The sequence below is a fragment of the Schistocerca americana genome, chromosome 1 (genome assembly GCF_021461395.2).
Source record: "Schistocerca americana isolate TAMUIC-IGC-003095 chromosome 1, iqSchAmer2.1, whole genome shotgun sequence".
In the NCBI taxonomy this organism is placed as follows: Eukaryota; Metazoa; Arthropoda; class Insecta; order Orthoptera; family Acrididae; genus Schistocerca; species Schistocerca americana.
Genome location: NC_060119.1, coordinates 1214557504 through 1214576146, shown reverse-complemented (window position 1 = coordinate 1214576146; position 18643 = coordinate 1214557504). Strand labels below are relative to the sequence as shown.

Genomic DNA, 18643 nt, shown 5'->3' with positions numbered 1-18643 from the left:
AGTTCCACTGTCTGCCTCCTCAGCTGCGCCACCCCTGAGTCCCTCCATCTGCCGTCGGAAGCCATATTCAACGATGGAGCGTCATTTCAGGGGGGAGGGATGTGGTATCGATAGCTAGGATGCCACGGTGTAGCTGCCAGTTAAGTTGGCACTACGACAGACAACACCTGAAACTTACAGTAGAAAGAGTCCTCTCCTGTGTTAAAGACACCAATCATTTACTAGAGCGTCTGAAATCTGTGCCTGTCCCACTCTCACCAGACACCTTGCCTGTCAGTATTCATGCCATTTCCCTCTATACATACTTCTCACTCATCTTAATCAACTTTATACTTAACACACAACTACTTTCCTTTGAGGGGCAGACATACAAACAGATCAGGAGCATGGCCATTGGAAGAAGGATGGCTCCTTCCTATGCCAATCTTTATGGCTTACTCGAAGGGGCTTTCCTTGAATCCATTAGCCTTCAGCCCACACTTCAGTTTAGGAACACTGATGACATCTTTGCCACATGGACCCAAGGTGAGACTGATCTATTAAAATTTTTGGAATTTCTTAATACATTCCCCCAATCAAGTTTCACATGGTTGTTGTTGTTGTGGTCTTCAGTCCTGAGACTGGTTTGATGCAGCTCTCCATGCTACTCTATCCTGTGCAAGCTTCTTCATCTCCCAGTACCTACTGCAACCTACATCCTTCTGAATCTGCTTAGTGTATTCATCTCTTGGTCTCCCTCTACGATTTGTACCCTCCACGCTGCCCTCCAATGCTAAATTTGTGATCCCTTGATGCCTCAAAACATGTCCTACCAACCGATCCCTTCTTCTGGTCAAGTTGTGCCACAAACTTCTCTTCTCCCCAATCCTATTCAATACCTCCTCATTAGTTACGTGATCTACCCACCTTATCTTCAGCAGTCTTCTGTAGCACCACATTTCGAAAGCTTCTATTCTCTTCTTGTCCAAACTGGTTATCGTCCATGTTTCACTTCCATACATGGCTACACTTCATACAAATACTTTCAGAAACGACTTCCTGACACTTAAATCTATACTCGATGTTAACAAATTTCTCTTCTTCAGAAACGCTTTCCTTGCCATTGCCAGCCTACATTTTATATCCTCTCTACTTCGACCATCATCAGTTATTTTACTCCCTAAATAGCAAAACTCCTTTACTACTTTAAGTGTCTCATTTCCTAATCTAATCCCCTCAGCATCACCCGATTTAATTTGACTACATTCCATTATCCTCGTTTTGCTTTTGTTGATGTTCATCTTATATCCTCCTTTCAAGACACTGTCCATTCCGTTCAACTGCTCTTCCAAGTCCTTTGCTGTCTCTGACAGAATTACAATGTCATCGGCGAACCTCAAAGTTTTTACTTCTTCTCCATGAATTTTAATACCTACTCCAAATTTTTCTTTTGTTTCCTTTACTGCTTGCTCAATATACAGATTGAATAACATCGGGGAGAGGCTGCAACCCTGTCTCACTCCTTTCCCAACCACTGCTTCCCTTTCATGCCCCTCGACTCTTATAACTGCCATCTGGTTTCTGTACAAATTGTAAATAGCCTTTCGCTCCCTGTATTTTACCCCTGCCACCTTCAGAATTTGAAAGAGAGTATTCCAGTTAACATTGTCAAAAGCTTTCTCTAAGTCTACAAATGCTAGAAACGTAGGTTTGCCTTTTCTTAATCTTTCTTCTAAGATAAGTCGTAAGGTTAGTATTACCTCACGTGTTCCAACCTTTCTACGGAATCCAAACTGATCTTCCCCGAGGTCCGCTTCTACCAGTTTTTCCATTCGTCTGTAAAGAATTTGCGTTAGTATTTTGCAGCTGTGACTTATTAAACTGATAGTTCGGTAATTTTCACATCTGTCAATACCTGCTTTCTTTGGGATTGGAATTATTATATTCTTCTTTAAGTCTGAGGGTATTTCACCTGTCTCATACATCTTGCTCACCAGATGGTAGAGTTTTGTCATGACTGGCTCTCCCAAGGCCATCAGTAGATCTAATGGAATGTTGTCTACTCCCGGGGCCTTGTTTCGACTCAGGTCTTTCAGTGCTCTGTCAAACTCTTCACGCAGTATCTTATCTCCCATTTCGTCTTCATCTACATCCTCTTCCATTTCCATAATATTGTCCTCAAGCACCTCGCCCTTGTATTTCACATGGTACTATTCTGAATCTCATGCCACTTTTGTTGATGTTGACCTTAACCTCACCAAGTGTCAGCTACTCCCTTCTGTTCACATTAAACTATCTAACAAACAACAGTACTTATATTTTGACAGTTGCCATCCTTTCCATGTCAAATGTCCCCTCCCATACAGCCTCGTCATTCAAGGGAAGCAAATTTGTTCAGATGCAGCACACACTTTATAGCAATAAAACACTGCCATTCTCACCTCAGCCTTCACTGCAAATTATACTGTTTGATGCTGGTACTATTGACCCCCCCCCCCCCCAAAAAAAAAGAAAAAGAAAAAAAAAAAAAACTTAGCACTATGCCTCTTGTCACTCAGTACTATACTGGTCTTGAATGTATTGATCAGTTACTTCACCAAGACCATGACTTCCTAAAATCATGCCCTGAAATTAGATTCATTTTGCATTCTGCCCAACATTTTGCCCTTCACACCTAGAATAGCAATATACTTGTTATACCCCATGCTGCTCCTACGCCCATTACTCTACCCTATGGCTCCTACCCATGTGACCATTCTCACTGTAAGACTTGCTTAATGCTCCCTTCTACCACCACCTATACCAGCCTTGCAACTGTCAGAGGGAGAGCCACCTGTGAAATGACACATAATATACCATCTGTTGTAAATGCTGTTTGGCCTTTTACATTGGTACGACTTCTGCCTCCTGCCTCTACCTTGTAGAATGTACTTACCTTTCTGCTTTTGTTAATTCTTGCACAACGTTTAGGATGGTGAGCACTAAACAGGAGTAAGTGAAACTCAAGTAGTAAATTACTAAGAGAGAAGGAAACTGGCGACTTCTAGTCGACAGTACTGAACTAAAGGAGTAATTACTCCAGGAATAAAGTTTTCATTTAGTTCCGAAGTAAATTTGTTACTGGTGGAGAGCACCATTGAAAAGTATGCTACTACATTAGTGACTTAAGGAGGAAATACGGCTAAAATTTACTCCTTGGCAGTAGTAGGAATAAAGAGAGTAAGGTGTGATTTTTGAGTTCTGTATTTTAAGTGTCGAATTCTATGGATTACCTGGACTACAAAGAATATATAGAGATGGAGGAAGATGTGAACTTCCCAAGAATGAGGGTTGTAATGGAGGGAAGAGACCCATTTGTAATGTACACTGACAGTGATTTCAAAGAGCGTTTTGGATTTTGTAAGGAATGTTTTGAGTTGCTGCTTGGTAAGCTGGAACCATTACTGTAGCATAATTCTGACAGGAACCATGCTTTGTCTTCTACGCTGCAACTTCTTTGTGAACTGTGAATATTTTGCACAGGTACTTATCTAATTGTAGCAGGAGATCTCAACGATATCCATCATATTACTGCTGGAAGAGCTTTTAACAGTGTGATAAACAGTTTAATTGCCTTAAAGCTGTATGTGTCCATGCCACAGAGCCAAGAAATTAATATCAAAGAACAAATTGAACTGGTGGATTCCCAAATGTAATAGGGGCCATAGATTGTGTACATATACTCATACTTTGTCCTTCTGGAGCACAAGCAGAACTATACAGAAATCGAAAGAATTTCTTTTCTATCAATACACAAATCATCTGTGATGCCAATATGAATATTTTGAATGTGGTAAGCCATTGGCCAGGTTCCACGCATGATGCACACATTTTGGACAATAGTAAAGTTGCTGCAGAATGTGACAATGGTCTATATGATCGGTTGCTTGTTGGAGATAGTGGATATGCTCTCTCCAGACATCTTATGAGACCTGTGTTCCATGTCCACACAGAAGCTGAATGGGGCTAAAATAAAGTCCATATTGCTACAAGATGAGTAATAGAGAGAGCGTTCGGTGTTTGGAAGAAATGTTTCCATATTCTCACTAAGTGAGTGAGAATGTTATTATGCCTGCTGCAGTTCTACACAACTTTGGAATAGAAGTTACAGATGTGTTTCACCCTGATGCTGTCGAGGTGAATGACACCAAACAATATGCATAACAGGCATACGCAGATGCTGCAGACCAAACTGTCAGAAGGTCTATTATACATACATCAAAAAAAGTTTTGCATCAGCCCAGTTCCCAGAACTCCTTAAGACAGACGTTGACTGTGGATACTGCATCACAGACACAGTCCCTTTGACTGTTCCAAGATTTCACTAAACCCGCCCAAAGATGTAAACAACCATGCATAAGGAGCACCTATTAGATGGAAGGGCTCCGACAGCTGATCAGTTCCAGTCATTCCACCAGGAATGAGGTACACACCTTGTCTTATCTGTAGTTCAACCATGCCTAGACAGTCAATACTGCAGTTATATCGCATCCACATTGTTACTTTGTGCCAGGAAGGTCTCTCAACAAGGGAAGTGTCCAGGCATCTCAGAGTGAACCAAAGCGATGTTGTTCGGACCTAGAGGAGACACAGAAAGACAGGAACCTCTTTGACATGCCTCGCTCAGGCTGCTGAAGGGCTACTACTGCAGTGGATGACCTTTACCTACAGATTATGGCTTGGAGGAACCCTGACAGCAATGTCACCATGTTGAATAATGCTTTTAATGCAGGCACAGGACATCATGTTTCAACTCAAACTGTGGGCAATAGGCTACATGTGTGCAACTTCACTCATGACATCCATGGCGAGGGCCATCTTTGCAACCATGACACCATGCAGCACAGTACAGATGGGCCCAACAACAATCCGAATGGACTACTCAGGATTGGCATCATGTTCTCTTCACCGATGAGTGTCATTTCTGCCTTCAGTCAGACAATCGTCAGAGACATGTTTGGAGGCAACCCGGTCAGGCTGAAAACCTTAGACACACTGTCCAGCGCGTGCAGCAAGGTGAAGGTTCCCTGATGTTTTGGGGTGGCATTATGTGGGGCATGCCGCTGGTGGTCATGGAAGGCACCGTAATGGCTGTAAGATACGTGAATACCGTCCTCCGACCGATAGTGCAACCATATCAAAAGCATATTGGCAAGGTATTCGTCTTCATGGACGACAATTCGCGCCCCCACCATGCACATCTTGTGAATGACTTCCTGCATGATAACGACTTTGCTTGACTAGAGTGGCCAGTATGTTCTCCAGACATGAACCCTATCGAACATGCCTGGGATAGGTTGCCCGTGTGTACAGCAATCTGGACCACCACCTCTAAAGGTCTCGCTGTATGGTGGTGCAACATGCAATGAGTGGTTTTCATGAGCAATAAAAAGAGTGGAAATGATGTTTATGTTGATCTCTATTCAAATTTTCTGTACCGGTTCCAGAACTCTCGGAACCGAGGTGATGCAGTACTTTTTTTGATGTGTGTGCTTAATTACTTTAATTAAAATTGTACCTAGTTTGCTAGTAAAATTGGAAGTTAGCGTAAAGACTTTTCCTTCTTAAATGAATAAATAAGCCACCAGATTGTCACTACTGCAGCGAAAAGTGACTCATTTTATTTGTTTGTAATTTTATATTTATGTTTGTTTTTTTGTTCGTTCTCATTTTTTTGCTAGGGGATTAACATTCTCATGTAATTTCTTAACTGAGTTTACAAAGTCATGCAATGTTTTAATTATTTCTAAAAAAAGACTTATTTTGTAGTACTGCAAATTCAGATAACTATTAAAATGTGGAATTAACAAAAATTAGTACTGAAGCTGAAATGATAAACACAAATATTATGCCAAACAAGAACATATTAACCATTTGAAAAAATATCAAGGAAATAAAAGATGTTTTATACATATGAATATTTTCTTATTCGTTCACAAAAACCCAAATTTCTTGAGCACATTGGGTGAAGAACTGGAACCTGAAGTTTGCTCCATTACATTCTTGAACTTATTCATAATTTCTATTTTAAGGTTATGCTCTTCTTCCATGATTTCTCTTTATCTTTCTATTGATAACATTTTTGTATTTTATTCCTCTCGTATGAAATGCATTTTTAAGAAATGAAGCTCATCTGCTTTTTTCAACAACTCTCTGTTCTTCACTACAACCACGTTCTCTTCCTTGCTGGGCACATATTCTGATAAGTTCCCACCAGAGAATGCATGCCAAGGTTCATGACTATGGGATAAAGTTCCACCTTCAGCAGCTTCATTTCTACCTTCAGAGCAATTATCATCATCGAAGTTGCTTGAAAGTATCACATTATTTTCAGATGTATCGTTGTCGTTAACTCCAGCCATCTCTTCGAAAACTTGTGGCATCATATCAACAACCATTTGGCTTATATCATCAATCTTCATCTCACCTTCTCCACCACTTGTTTGAAATTGTTCTCGATCGCACTTAGCTTTCATTTTCTTTGCTTTCACTTTCAAGTCCTTCCAAATTACTTTAAGCTGCTATTGTGATCTTTGTGTAAGAGCTTCTGTGTTGTATTCAACATGTATTTTTTCCCAAGCATCCTTTTTCCTTTTTAGCATTCTGACATCATGCTTTTTAGATTCGATAGTAGTTATGCAGTTTTTCATTATTCCCACAAACCACTCTTTTTCATTTTCTGGTATATTTTTCGAAAGTTTCTTGGCTAACACCGTGTTGCTGCTAGCTCGTATCTCAAACTGGCACTTAAATTAAGATGTGTCACCAACTAATGATGGACATTGGTAGCTGTAGATGGCGGGGTTAACAATAGATTCATCCATTAATAGCAAGTTTCTTTTTCATAATACACAGATCTTATCATTAATTAGTACGATAGCATTTAGATTTTCCAATTTTAATAATTCAATTTTAACAACCCTTTCTGGCTTCTAAAATTACAGCGATGAACATAAATTACACAAAAGATGATGCAATACTGCCTGCCAACAATCAATATTTTCCGAGAGGGAACATAATGCACGTGCCAGCAGTGTGCAGAAATAGCTTACTTCTTTAGTAAAATGGTGTTGCGACTTTAGTTACAACTAAAGAAGTAAACAGAAACTGAGCTCTCCAACAGTTACTAAAAGAGCATATTACTACAGAAGTGATTTACTAGAATAGTCCAGACTAAAGAAGTAAGGCTTACTACAAGAGTAATTTATACTAGTTTTGTGCTCGGCACCCTTAGTCAGTTACCTCCACCTTGTTTATTACATTATCTTTTACTTTTAAGCTCTCAGGGTTTCAAATATCTTTCGGTGCAGTCAACAACAATCACTCTTTCCCTCTCAACCTACCTGGTAAGCACACTCTAACCCAGGGTTCTTGGTGACTTTTCTGTAATTCTTCCCATTTCCTAAACCTCCCCAATCCTTTTCCTTCATCCCACTTCCTTCCCCCTTCAACCATTCTGCCAGAACTGGAAGCCACTGGCTGTGAAAGCTTGTACATTTCTTTAAATTTTGTATGTGTTTGCTCCTGCCGCCACTTGGTGAGTAGACTTTTTATCTATCTAATGACAACATTTAATTCAATGTTAACATTTTTCAATTTTCCAAAAAATCTTTGCCTGCTACTGCAAGTCTGCATTTTATATCCTGTCACTGAGACTTAGGTTTCCATCTGACGCCACTATGTGCATGCCGATCGCGTGTATTTTGGTATGTACGTGTTTGGCAGCTCAGACAGCATCCATCCGGGTACGTCTCTGCACATCTGGTTTTTTCGATATTCGAATTTGAAATGAGCGCTGCAATCGAAAATCTCACTAGTTGTGAGGTGCAGTCTGTGATATGGTTTTTCTTGGAAAAAAACCTAAAACCCATAGAAATTTATTGTGAACTGTGCGAAGTGTACAGAAACAATGTAATGTGTGAATGTTCCATCTGGAAATGGTGTATTCGGTTTAAAAATGGCTGAACCAATGTTTACGATGAAGAGAAGAGTGGGTGCCCGATCACTGTGATTGACGATCTTGTCGCTAAAGTTGATGAAATGATTTGTGAAAACCATCACTTCACAATAACGGATCTTTCGCTTTCTTTCCCACAAGTTTCATGGACTTTGTTGTTGAAATTGTCACTCAAAAACTATGCTACCACAAATTTTGTGCACAATGGGTGCCCAAAATGCTTACAGAGCACCAGAAAGAACAGTGAATTGGGGCAATGTTGACATTTCTGGAGGCCTACCACAAACATGGTGATTCATTACTGGATCGAATAGTAACCGGTGACGAGACTTGGGTGAAACACGTCAATTGTGAGACAAAATTACAGTCCATGGAGTGAGGGCACACAAGGTTCTCCCAAAAACCAAAAAAATGTTTGCAAACCTTGTCAGCAAGAAAGTTGATGGCGACAGTGATTTGGGATAGGTAAGGTGTGCTTCTTATTGATTTTCTCGAATGTGGAGCAACCATAAATTCTGCCCGGTACTGGCAAACTTTGCACAGCCTTAGAAGAGCAGTTCAAAACAAATTTCGAGGAAAGCTGACGTCCAAAATTTTGATTTTGCACGATAATGCCTGACCTCACACGGCAAACTGCACTAAAGGACTCCTTAATTCATTCAAATGGGAAATTTTCCCTCATTCGCCCTACAGCCCCGATCTTTCACTTGTTTCCCAAGATGAAGAGCTGGCTTGCAATGCAGTGCTTTGATGACGACGCGGAACTCCAGGTGGGCATGACTCACTGGTTGAAGTCTCAGGCGGCAGAATTTTACAATGAAGGTATTTCAAACCTTGCCTATCGCTGTGATAAGTGCCTCAATGTGTTTGGTGACAATGTGGAAAAGTAGTATGTCAGTCACTCTTTCAGATGTATATAATAAAATTTATTTCTTGTACTTAGTTTTTTTTTAATGCCAAAAAAGTTCCCTATGTTCTGAATAGCCCTCATATTTTACCCCCCAGAGCTCATCAGTGTATCATTTTCTAATCCAGTTCCCTCACAATTTGATTACTTTCTGGTAGCCTTGTTTTACTTTTGTTTTTCCATCTTATAACCTCTTTTTAGCAGTCCATAATTTATGTCTGTGGCATTTTGAAGATCATGTATTGGATTCTGCTCCCCTTAATTCCTCGTTTCTGTTGTTATTTTGATGACACTTTTATGCTCTGACCACATGGGACTGAAACTCTTTGGCTGTTCACTGTTTACATTATTAATATACATATTAATATAACCCACATCACTGAGATGGCGAAAGAAGGAAAATTACCATTTTTAAATGATTTGCTTGAATGAAAGTCAGATAGGCAGCTTGGTCGCTCTCTTTTGTGCAAGTTAACAAGAACTGACCTATATCTCAGTGCATGAAGTTTTCATTACCTGGCTCAAAAGAGAGCACTTTTAAATAATCTGATACACAGAGCTAAAACTGTTTCTGACAAGGATCACTTGTATTCTAAGTTCAAATACCTGAAAAATGTGTTTTGAAAGAATGGCTATAGTGAACAAAAGTTAGCCACCTGTCAAAATAAATAAATAAATTTTCAGAGTGGTGGTAGATACAGTATTCATTTCTTTTTCTAGCCACTCAGGAAAATTGAAGAGACATGCTGCATCCATTTTATCAGTGTCCCTGAAATTTATAAAATTCTTTGTGAATGGAGTGGCAATTAAATTGGTTAGTTTATACGAATTATTACAGACTGTTGCATAGCCATAATAAATATAGTGATTTGAAAAAAAACTGCTGATGTCATATACAGTCTCACAAACAAACACGATTCTGTTTGATGAATCAAAAATCTTACGTGACGCATCTGCCTACTGCAATTCCGTCATCAAAGAAACCATTGAAGTTAGAATGTGCAACTGTTTTATCCAGGACAGAGGATAGATATACCGTTCGTGGTTGAGTGGAAACTAGTTTTTGATGTTGAAAGGCTACAGAGAAATAAGCTGAAGTATTTACCATCCAGCAGAAACAGCATCTACTAATGTTCCTCGCTCATAGAAACTGCTACACTCTCTGGTGGTATGTGGAAGTTCCATGATTTCGCAACATCTCCAGGACATAATTTGGCCAATTACGAAAACACTTCACAGCTTATCAGTATGATAGTTAACTCCTGACTCTGAACACGGAGGAATTCATTACTGGAAGCTTGAGTAAACAAACAAACATGATGCGGTACGAGAAACATTTATCCAAGAATGTCACCATGAGAAACTACGTTCTCTTTTTTATGAACTACCACTCCATTCAACTGCTCTTACAACTGCTTTACCATCTCTGACATAATTACAGAGCCATCAGCAAATCTCTTAACATTTTATTTCTTCTCCCTGAAATTTAATCATTTTTCCAAATTATTTCTTAATTTCCTTTATTACCTGCCCAGTGTACAGTAACATGAGGGATAGGCTGCAAAGCTGTCACATACCCTTTTCAATTAATGCATCCATTCCATGTTCTTTAACTATTACAACTACTGCCTGGTTTCCATACTAAATATCCCGATAACAGACTTTAATTGTGGTAACGTTAATCATAAAATCATACAAATTACAACACAAATTTGTATATGGGCAACGGCTGCTTTTTCAAATATTACTGAAAGACTGGAAGAAGAGAGAGAAGAGGTTTATTTCCACATACTTCTGTACATTAGGAAACTACCATTTTTAAAAAAAAATTGGTTAATCATTCATCTATCATTTTGTAATTACGTGTTTTAAGTGGAATTGTTTTATTTACTACGCCTAGAAAACTGTTTACATAATGACTAAATTTGACTGCAACAATGTTTTTGTAATCAGCTGATGTTGGATCAAAATAAATAAATAAAGTATATGTTGGTCAAAATACAAATCTCCCTCATTTTGCTAGTCATGACACAAAATCAAATACTCTTTAAGTTCATTTTGTGTGATTCCTGTAAATATTTCTGACAGTTCAATGGGTAACAATGGAAGATCAGAAATTAACTGACATGAATACATTAATAGTTCCCGGAACAGTAAATACTGTTGACATTAACAAAACTGCCACTAGATGAGTTTATATGGTTGCTGACAGTCACATGACTGGCAAGAAAGAAATTGTAAAAAGTAATTTAAAAGGTACTGTTGTGTGTCATAAGGCTCCTGATGTCACACAAAAAATCATGTCATATAAATGCTATATTCCTTGGAAGAGTTTTTCAACAGAGGTTCTAGTGAATGGACAAAATAATAAATATTGTTATGTTTTATATATATTTTTGCCTAAATTTAATCTTCTTTTTATGTTCTCAGTTAACTGCACATTTAATTTTGTGTTTTATTTAAAGTACATATTTTGCCAAAACGAAACTTTATGTGTGTGATCAACATGGTTTTGTAAACATTTTGCTTTATGGTATTTTCGTTTGCTGCTATGAAGTTTTACTTTCCTGTTTAGTTATATTTCATTTTCTCTATGTTCTATGTGTTTTTGTGCACTGCATAAATATTTTCTTTTATTTGTAAGATAAATTTTGTATTTGGTGTTGTATAAATGTTAGTTGATAAACATTGTATTTGTGACGCAGTCTGTCCAGCCATGGCTGGTAAACGACGAAGATATAGAAGGAGAAATTTTTGGTATTTTTTTACTCCAAATATGTTTATTGTGAATGTTCTGTAAACAAAATACTTGCTACCTGAGTGCTAAGTAAGTGATGCTGTTGTCCAATCTGTCATATTAAAAGAATTGCAAACACTTCAAGAATATCTGTTTTATAGCTGTAAACAGTTGTTGATTAACCACTGCTTGCACCTCAACAGGTTAGATAAATAAGTATGTGCTCTGTAGAATGCATCAATTAAAGAAAACAAAATGTATATCAGCAATCTGAAGGTGGTAAAGTACAGGCTCAAAATGATCTAAGCAAAGCAGCTGATAGCAAATGCACAGATTTAGAGCCTTCACAAGCCTTTTTTAGGTAAATCTACACAAATTTTGAGTGATATAACAATGACAATTTTCATCAAAACATATGAACATTTCGTAGCAAAACTAATCAAATTCTGGTTCTCTTAGTACAAGCAGAAGTGATAAATGATGCAAATGTTTTAAGCTTCATGCTTCACAAAACACCAGAACATGACAACCACTATTTGTCTCCACTTTGATAGCTTTACTCAAGCAGCCTGATTTTGTAAAAGTAATGTTGGAAGAGGAGATAGTTTTATAATTGTAAAAACTAGTTTTCATTCATAGCTCTGTACATTAAAAAATATGATGGAGCAGGATTTTGAGCTATGTGCCATTAAGGTGGAAGATACTTGCCAACATATACTAATTTTAGCTACTTCACTGCTCTCTTTAATAACTTCAGGTGATTCATCTGACAACCAGATCATCTGCTACAGCAAATGATGCATGCCTTATACATGGTCTCATAAACCAATAGTCACACAACATTCATACATTGTTCTGAAGGCGAATCTCAATGGATATGGCACGTAATGGGATCTAAAGAACCTGCGTTAATGATACATTTAAGGTAATTTATTTCGCTTTTAGTTTCATTTAAATTTATTGATATTTTCTGTTTCTTGGTTAATGTCAGAGGCAAGCTCGTTAAGTCTGTCACACGGGAATACGAAATCTAACTCTGAAACATAAGGATTTCCTCATTATATTTACTTAATCCATATTACATAAACGAGCTTCTACAGAAACGGCCAACAACAAAAAATATTGCCAACTAAAAGGCTAATGTTTCACTTTGCCTACAGCTCTTATCAAAAACATGACATCACGAAAAAAAAAAGTTCGGCGTGCTCGTGAGAACTTCAACGCCGGCGTTACGTAAACACAATCTCTACAGATCAATGTGCTGAATAACAGCGACGCATCGATTGCTTGTCAGTCATTTATCGTTATTCGTTACAGTGTTTGAGAGCCCCGCGCAATCACTTGATATTTTGATAAGGTTAGTCGCATAAATACGTACATGTACTTCGTTTACTTCACACTAGTTTCCGTTTCTTGGTGTTGCAGTACAAACACCGGGTAATTTCTAAAGGCTGAATATACAAATTATACAGCTGGTATAGTATATTTATAGTGTAGCAGGCTAGGGGCCTACAGCATTTTTTTTACTTTCATTGTTAAAAATTACTAACCTATATAATTATACAATAAGCTGTTGAAACTGAGGCATACTAGTTTAAAAAAATCTGATAATTCGCCCTGTGAATAGGGATAGAAGACTGGGACCGAATACAGCATATGACGCGACGTACAGTTCTCAGTTTTAGAATTCTACATTCTCACAAAAGATTAAACCGGTTCGTACGCTTATATCTGGAAATATAGCATGACTGCCAGTAAATGCCGCTTGATACTGAACGGACTATTTTTGAAATTGCTTACAAAACGTTCCTGGCGATTGGTGACCAAACAACAACATCCCTGCTAACAAACTTTTCTTGATCAACCAAAGTCGGTTAACTATACTTGACTCGTGACAACGCGCCTTAAGTATCGCTTTCCACGCTGGATGCACAGACAGTGGAATAGGGAGGACACTAAAAAGTTAACAATACCGGCACCATAAAATTATGCTTAATTTAACTTTCGCCAAAAGTTATACTTACGGATTGTTCCACAGTTGGATACTACAAGCTACCGTTATTACGTATTGTTGAACCAACTTATGAGACGCTGCACTGTTTATGCAACGAGTCTCAGGCTACCTTGGTCGGTACGGTTTGTACAATAAGTATGTTCCATATTTAATCGGACTTACCAACGCAATCACTGCAGTAATTTTCAACAACGGAGACAATCAGTTCGTTTTATTATATGGTATATTAAATTGCAGCGGACCATTGTTACAACACGAACCGTGTGCCTGAACTATAGCCTGAAAAGGAATAGGCCTATGACTATTATTAAGGTACCGGCAGCGAATCGTTAACGAATGCAAAAAGCTACAGCACAAAGCCTGTGTACTGTGGAACAAACGGGCTGTATTTCAAGTAGGCCAGTGGCTTTTAAGCTTGGTGTGCGATAGGATGCACTTATGGTGCTACCAGCTACACTGAAAGTCGTCAGTCCCTCTACCACATGCCTCTTTTCCACCCGATACTTCATGTGGAGTAAAACGATAGGAAAAAGTTGTAATGCTTACCCCCAAATCGTGTCTTTGAATCACCCTACATGTAAATGAATTACCGGTAGTCTTAGGCATATTTATTTTTCTGTGTTTCTTTCAGCTGATGGATATGTGCGGAGTCTAGGATAACGCATATAGTAAAACAATAGATTTGAGCGCAAATATCAAAGATTTTAACTCGGGTAACAATGGCGCGAGCCGATTCTTGACATGGTCGTCAAGATGTAGAACTCCTTTTCAGAAGGGCGGATTTGATCACCTTGCAAGTAACGAACTGAGATTCATCGTAGTTTCTCTTGCCGTTAAAGTAAATCGCAAAATCGTTTCTTCGGCACGCCATCGTCGCTTTCTTATCCCATGCTTTTGTACCGACCAGTAGTTTTGCATTTTTTTCTCCTACTGGCTTCGATTTCAACGCCGGAAACCAGTAGGATATACACTTACTAGCCTCTAAAATGTATTTTAAATTCTGAGGAACAGTGCTAAATGTGCTCTATTCTCATAATTATTTATTAATTTTTTATATATTGTGTGTGCACATATATTCCTAGCTATTTATTTTCAATGCATTTTGATGACAAATCCTATATTGTTGTGGGATGATCCCTGGACGAATACATAAATCAAATTACTCTTCTACTGCTCGTTGTAATAATTGGGCCAGTGGCATGTTGCAATGCGTTAGCCGCACCAATTGAAAGACCAGCCTTGTTGGCGCTCCACGATTTTGGCTATTTTAACTGATAAACGAATCCTACTGGAGCCTGAGGCACGTTCGTGTAGAAAGTGTCAAATTCGCCTAAGCAAAAAATACCTATATTTCCCACGTTTATTTACATTTATAAGACGACTTCCGGGTTTTACTATATACGAAACGCTTGTAACAAAATGGGTCTGACTTAAAATCTTTTGACCCTAATATTTTCCTCTGTCCATAGTTTTCTTGTCATCTGGCAATGATTGTGTTAAGGCTTGTGTGTATTATGATAGTGTGTTATTTTCGAACAATGTTGAGTGCCACGCAAAATTCTTACTATATTATCGTGAATTGTGAAGTAAATTTTGCCTTCTTAGGTACTTTTGGAATCAGTATCTTCATTCAAGTAAAAATCGTTCCCTAACTTAATTGTGTATTTTTGTGATAAAATATATATTTTTGAGAATTCCGGGTACTCACTAATGTTGTGCATAGTGTAATCTGTACCGTAGTAAATTGTAAGCTACAGTTTTCCGTGCGAAAACTTTGCAGTTGTATCATTTCAGTAGAAACATTAAGAAGTTAAAGGGAAATGTGTAGATTGATAGCTGGGTTTACCGGTAATGTGAGTTGGTGAAGTGCAGTGACAGGGAAAACAAGACTTTAGGTCAGGTGAGCACAGGATTACTAACGCAAAATCAAGTAGGGGTAATGTATGACAAGGCTGATTAAGAATAATATACTAGGAAAATGGGGAAGCTACTATGGACAGCTTAGTGAACACATTACAGAAGACAAGATAGACACGAAGCCAACATCCACCACAGTAGTACAAGTTGATAGCTAAGTAGCTCCACAGATAAAGAGATTAAAAGAATGTGTGGTAACATAATTTAGATATGTAAGGAATAGTAAAATTTACTCGTGGGGTTTGGGGGGGGGGGGGCAGGTTAGGAATTCAGTAATAGGAAAAAGAAGTTAAACAATTATTGGGTATAAAATCTGCCTGCTATGCAAATGCAAGAGCAGCAAGTCCAAATTATGAAGAAAAAGAAGTATGAGAATGTGGATGGGGATGGGATGGGGGGCATTATAAAAAAGGAACCTGCGTGCTAGAATTACACAGGGAGCAGAAGTTAACCATTGCCAACATTTGATTTAAGACTCGTGTAAAAAGGTTACACATGTTTTTAGAGACCTCGAGGCACTGGAAGGTTTCAGACTGTCTTGGCCTTATCCTGGGTATTGGGGGGTCAGGTCAGCATGTTATTTTGTCTACATGACATCCATACCCTGCGAACCACTTTGAACTGCATAGCAGGGGGTACGTCCCACTGTATCAGATATTAGGGCTTTTTGCTGTTCCATTTACCTTTGGACCATGGGAAAAGTGATTGTCTAAATGCCTCTGTGCATGCTGTACTTAATCTAATGTTACCTTCATAATCTCTATGGGAGCGATATGCAGGAGGTTGTAGTATATTCCTGGAGTCATCATTTAAAGCCATTTCTTGAAAATTTGTTAATAGACTTTCTCAGGATAGTTTCCGTCTATCTTCAAAAACCTGCCAGTTCAGTTCTTTCATCATCTCTTTGACACTCTCCTCCAAGGCAGACAAACCTGTGATAATTCATGCTGCCCTTCTCCGTATATGTTCAATATTCCCTGTTAGTCCTATTTGGTACAGGTCCCACGCACTTGAGGAATATCTTAGGATGGTTCACATGAGTGATTTGTAAGCAGTCTCCTTTGTAGACTGATTGCACTTCTCCAGTGTTCTACCAATAAACCAAAGTCTGCTCCTGTATTAGCAATGACTGAGCCTATGTTATTGCCCCACATCATGGATGTGGGGCAATGAAACAATGTCATCACACAAATAGTTTCCATTATTGGCGATGCGTTGCTGAACATGTTCGCGAAAAATCTTCATTACGTCCTCAGTCAGGTCTCGAAGGATAGTCTCTACTTTTTTCCCTACCATCAGCATTGCGGAATCGCCGTTGGGCGACTCCACACTAAAAGGTCAGGACTGCAAGATCAGGTGATCTTGGTCAAGGGCTACCACCGAATCACAAGAGTAGTTAGTGTGGAAAATGGCACCTCCGTGTCGTCACTGAATTGTGCAGCATATGGAACGTCGCCCCATCTTGCTGAAACCGTAGACTGCAATGTCCCTACCGCGTCATGACCGGAAACAAATCACATGAGTGATTTGTAAGCAATCTCCTTTGTAGACTGATTGCACTTCTCCAGTATTCTACCAATAAACCAAAGTCTGCTCCTGTATTAGCAATGACTGAGCCTATGTTATTGCCCCACATCATGTCTCTTCTAAGTGTATTTTTATGAGTTTAAAAATTCCAACTACAACTCACAGGTATTATATTCATAGGATATTATGTCTTTTTCATTTTTTGAAGAGCACAGTTTTACATTTCCGAAGATTTAAAGCAAGCTGCCAATCTTTGCATCACCTTTGTACCTTATCAGTGTCTAACTGAATATTTGTGCAGTTTTGGTCACACTGTACTTCACTGTAGATAACTGCACCATCTACAAAAAGTCTAAGGTTACTATTAATAATTTCTGCAAGGCCATTAATATGCAACATGAACAGTAAGGTGCCCAACACACGTTCCTGGGGTACACCCAAAGTTAATTCTACATCTGTTGGCAACAGTCCACGCAAGATAGATACTGCATCCTTCCTACTGAGAAATCCTAAATCTATTCACATATTTCATCTGATATCCCATATGATCGTACTTTTGATAGTAAGTGTAGGTGTGGTACTGAGTTGAGAAATACTGCATCTGCATGACTGCTTGTTCTGTGGCTTTCAGAATGTCGTGAGAAAAGTGCTAGTCGGGTTTCCCATCATCAGTGTTTTCAAAATCCGTACAGGGTGACATGGAGGAGGTCATTCTGCTCTCATTATGACTGAGCTCAGAATGTGTTCAACGATTCTACAAAAATTGGTGTCAAGGATAGTGGACAATAGTTTTGTGGATCACTTGTGCTACCCTTCTTGTGGACAGGTATGATCTGTCCTTTCTTCCACCTACTGGGCACAGTTTTTCGTTTAAGGTATCTTTGATAGAATATAGTTAACAGAGGGGCTAACTCAGTTACAATTGGGTATTGGATACGGTAGGGATTCCATTGGTGCCTGTGGCTTTGTTCAGTTCAGCTATTTCAACTATTACTGAATGTCACTGACACTGATATCTATTTCATTCATATTTTCAGTGGCACAAGAATTAAAATGGGGTAATTCTCCCTGGTTTTCCTTGCTAAAGGAGCATTTGAAGATAGTGTTAAACATATCTGCTTCTGCTTTGCTATTGGGTTACTTGGGCACTAACCTTGGTGCCACTGACGGGCTTTACTTACAACCAGAATTTCTTTGGTTTTGTGAAAGATTTTTCAATAATATTCAGCTACAGTAGTCATTGAAGGCTTCAAACATAGCTCTCTTGACTGCCAAATGTGTTTCCTTCAGCACTTCAATGTCCATAGCCCTTTGCTTTGTTTTATACATATTATGCAGTAGCCCCTATTTCTTTAGAAGTTTCTTTTTCTACTGGGTACATATATATCCAGTGCATGGTCAACTGTTCTTTTAATCCTGAACTATAGTTCCTCTGCATGCTCTTGTCCTGAGCTAAAATTTTCAAGTCCCTCACTGATTATTTTACACTGCTGCTTTATTTGCCCTTTGTACTAAGCTCTTCAGTTGACTTTACAGCTCTAATCAAGCAGGCGATACCGAGAAACA

The 18643-nt window shown here is 38.7% G+C and overlaps 1 protein-coding gene and 1 long non-coding RNA gene across 2 annotated transcripts in view; one reads left to right on the top strand and one right to left on the bottom strand.

The window, feature by feature from the left end:
- The window catches only part of LOC124619890, a 64748-nt gene extending 51705 nt beyond the window's left edge, over positions 1 to 13043 (bottom strand). The window contains exon 1 of the long non-coding RNA XR_006980160.1: positions 12998 to 13043. This is a non-coding gene — a long non-coding RNA (uncharacterized LOC124619890). The remainder of the gene's footprint in view (positions 1 to 12997) is intronic.
- A 32-nt stretch (positions 13044 to 13075) lies between these two features.
- LOC124619883 (rhodanese domain-containing protein CG4456-like) overlaps positions 13076 to 18643 on the top strand; it is a 54118-nt gene continuing 48550 nt past the window's right edge. Inside the window, exon 1 of the mRNA XM_047146511.1 lies at positions 13076 to 13094. The gene's annotated coding sequence lies outside the window, so the exon portion shown is untranslated. The remainder of the gene's footprint in view (positions 13095 to 18643) is intronic.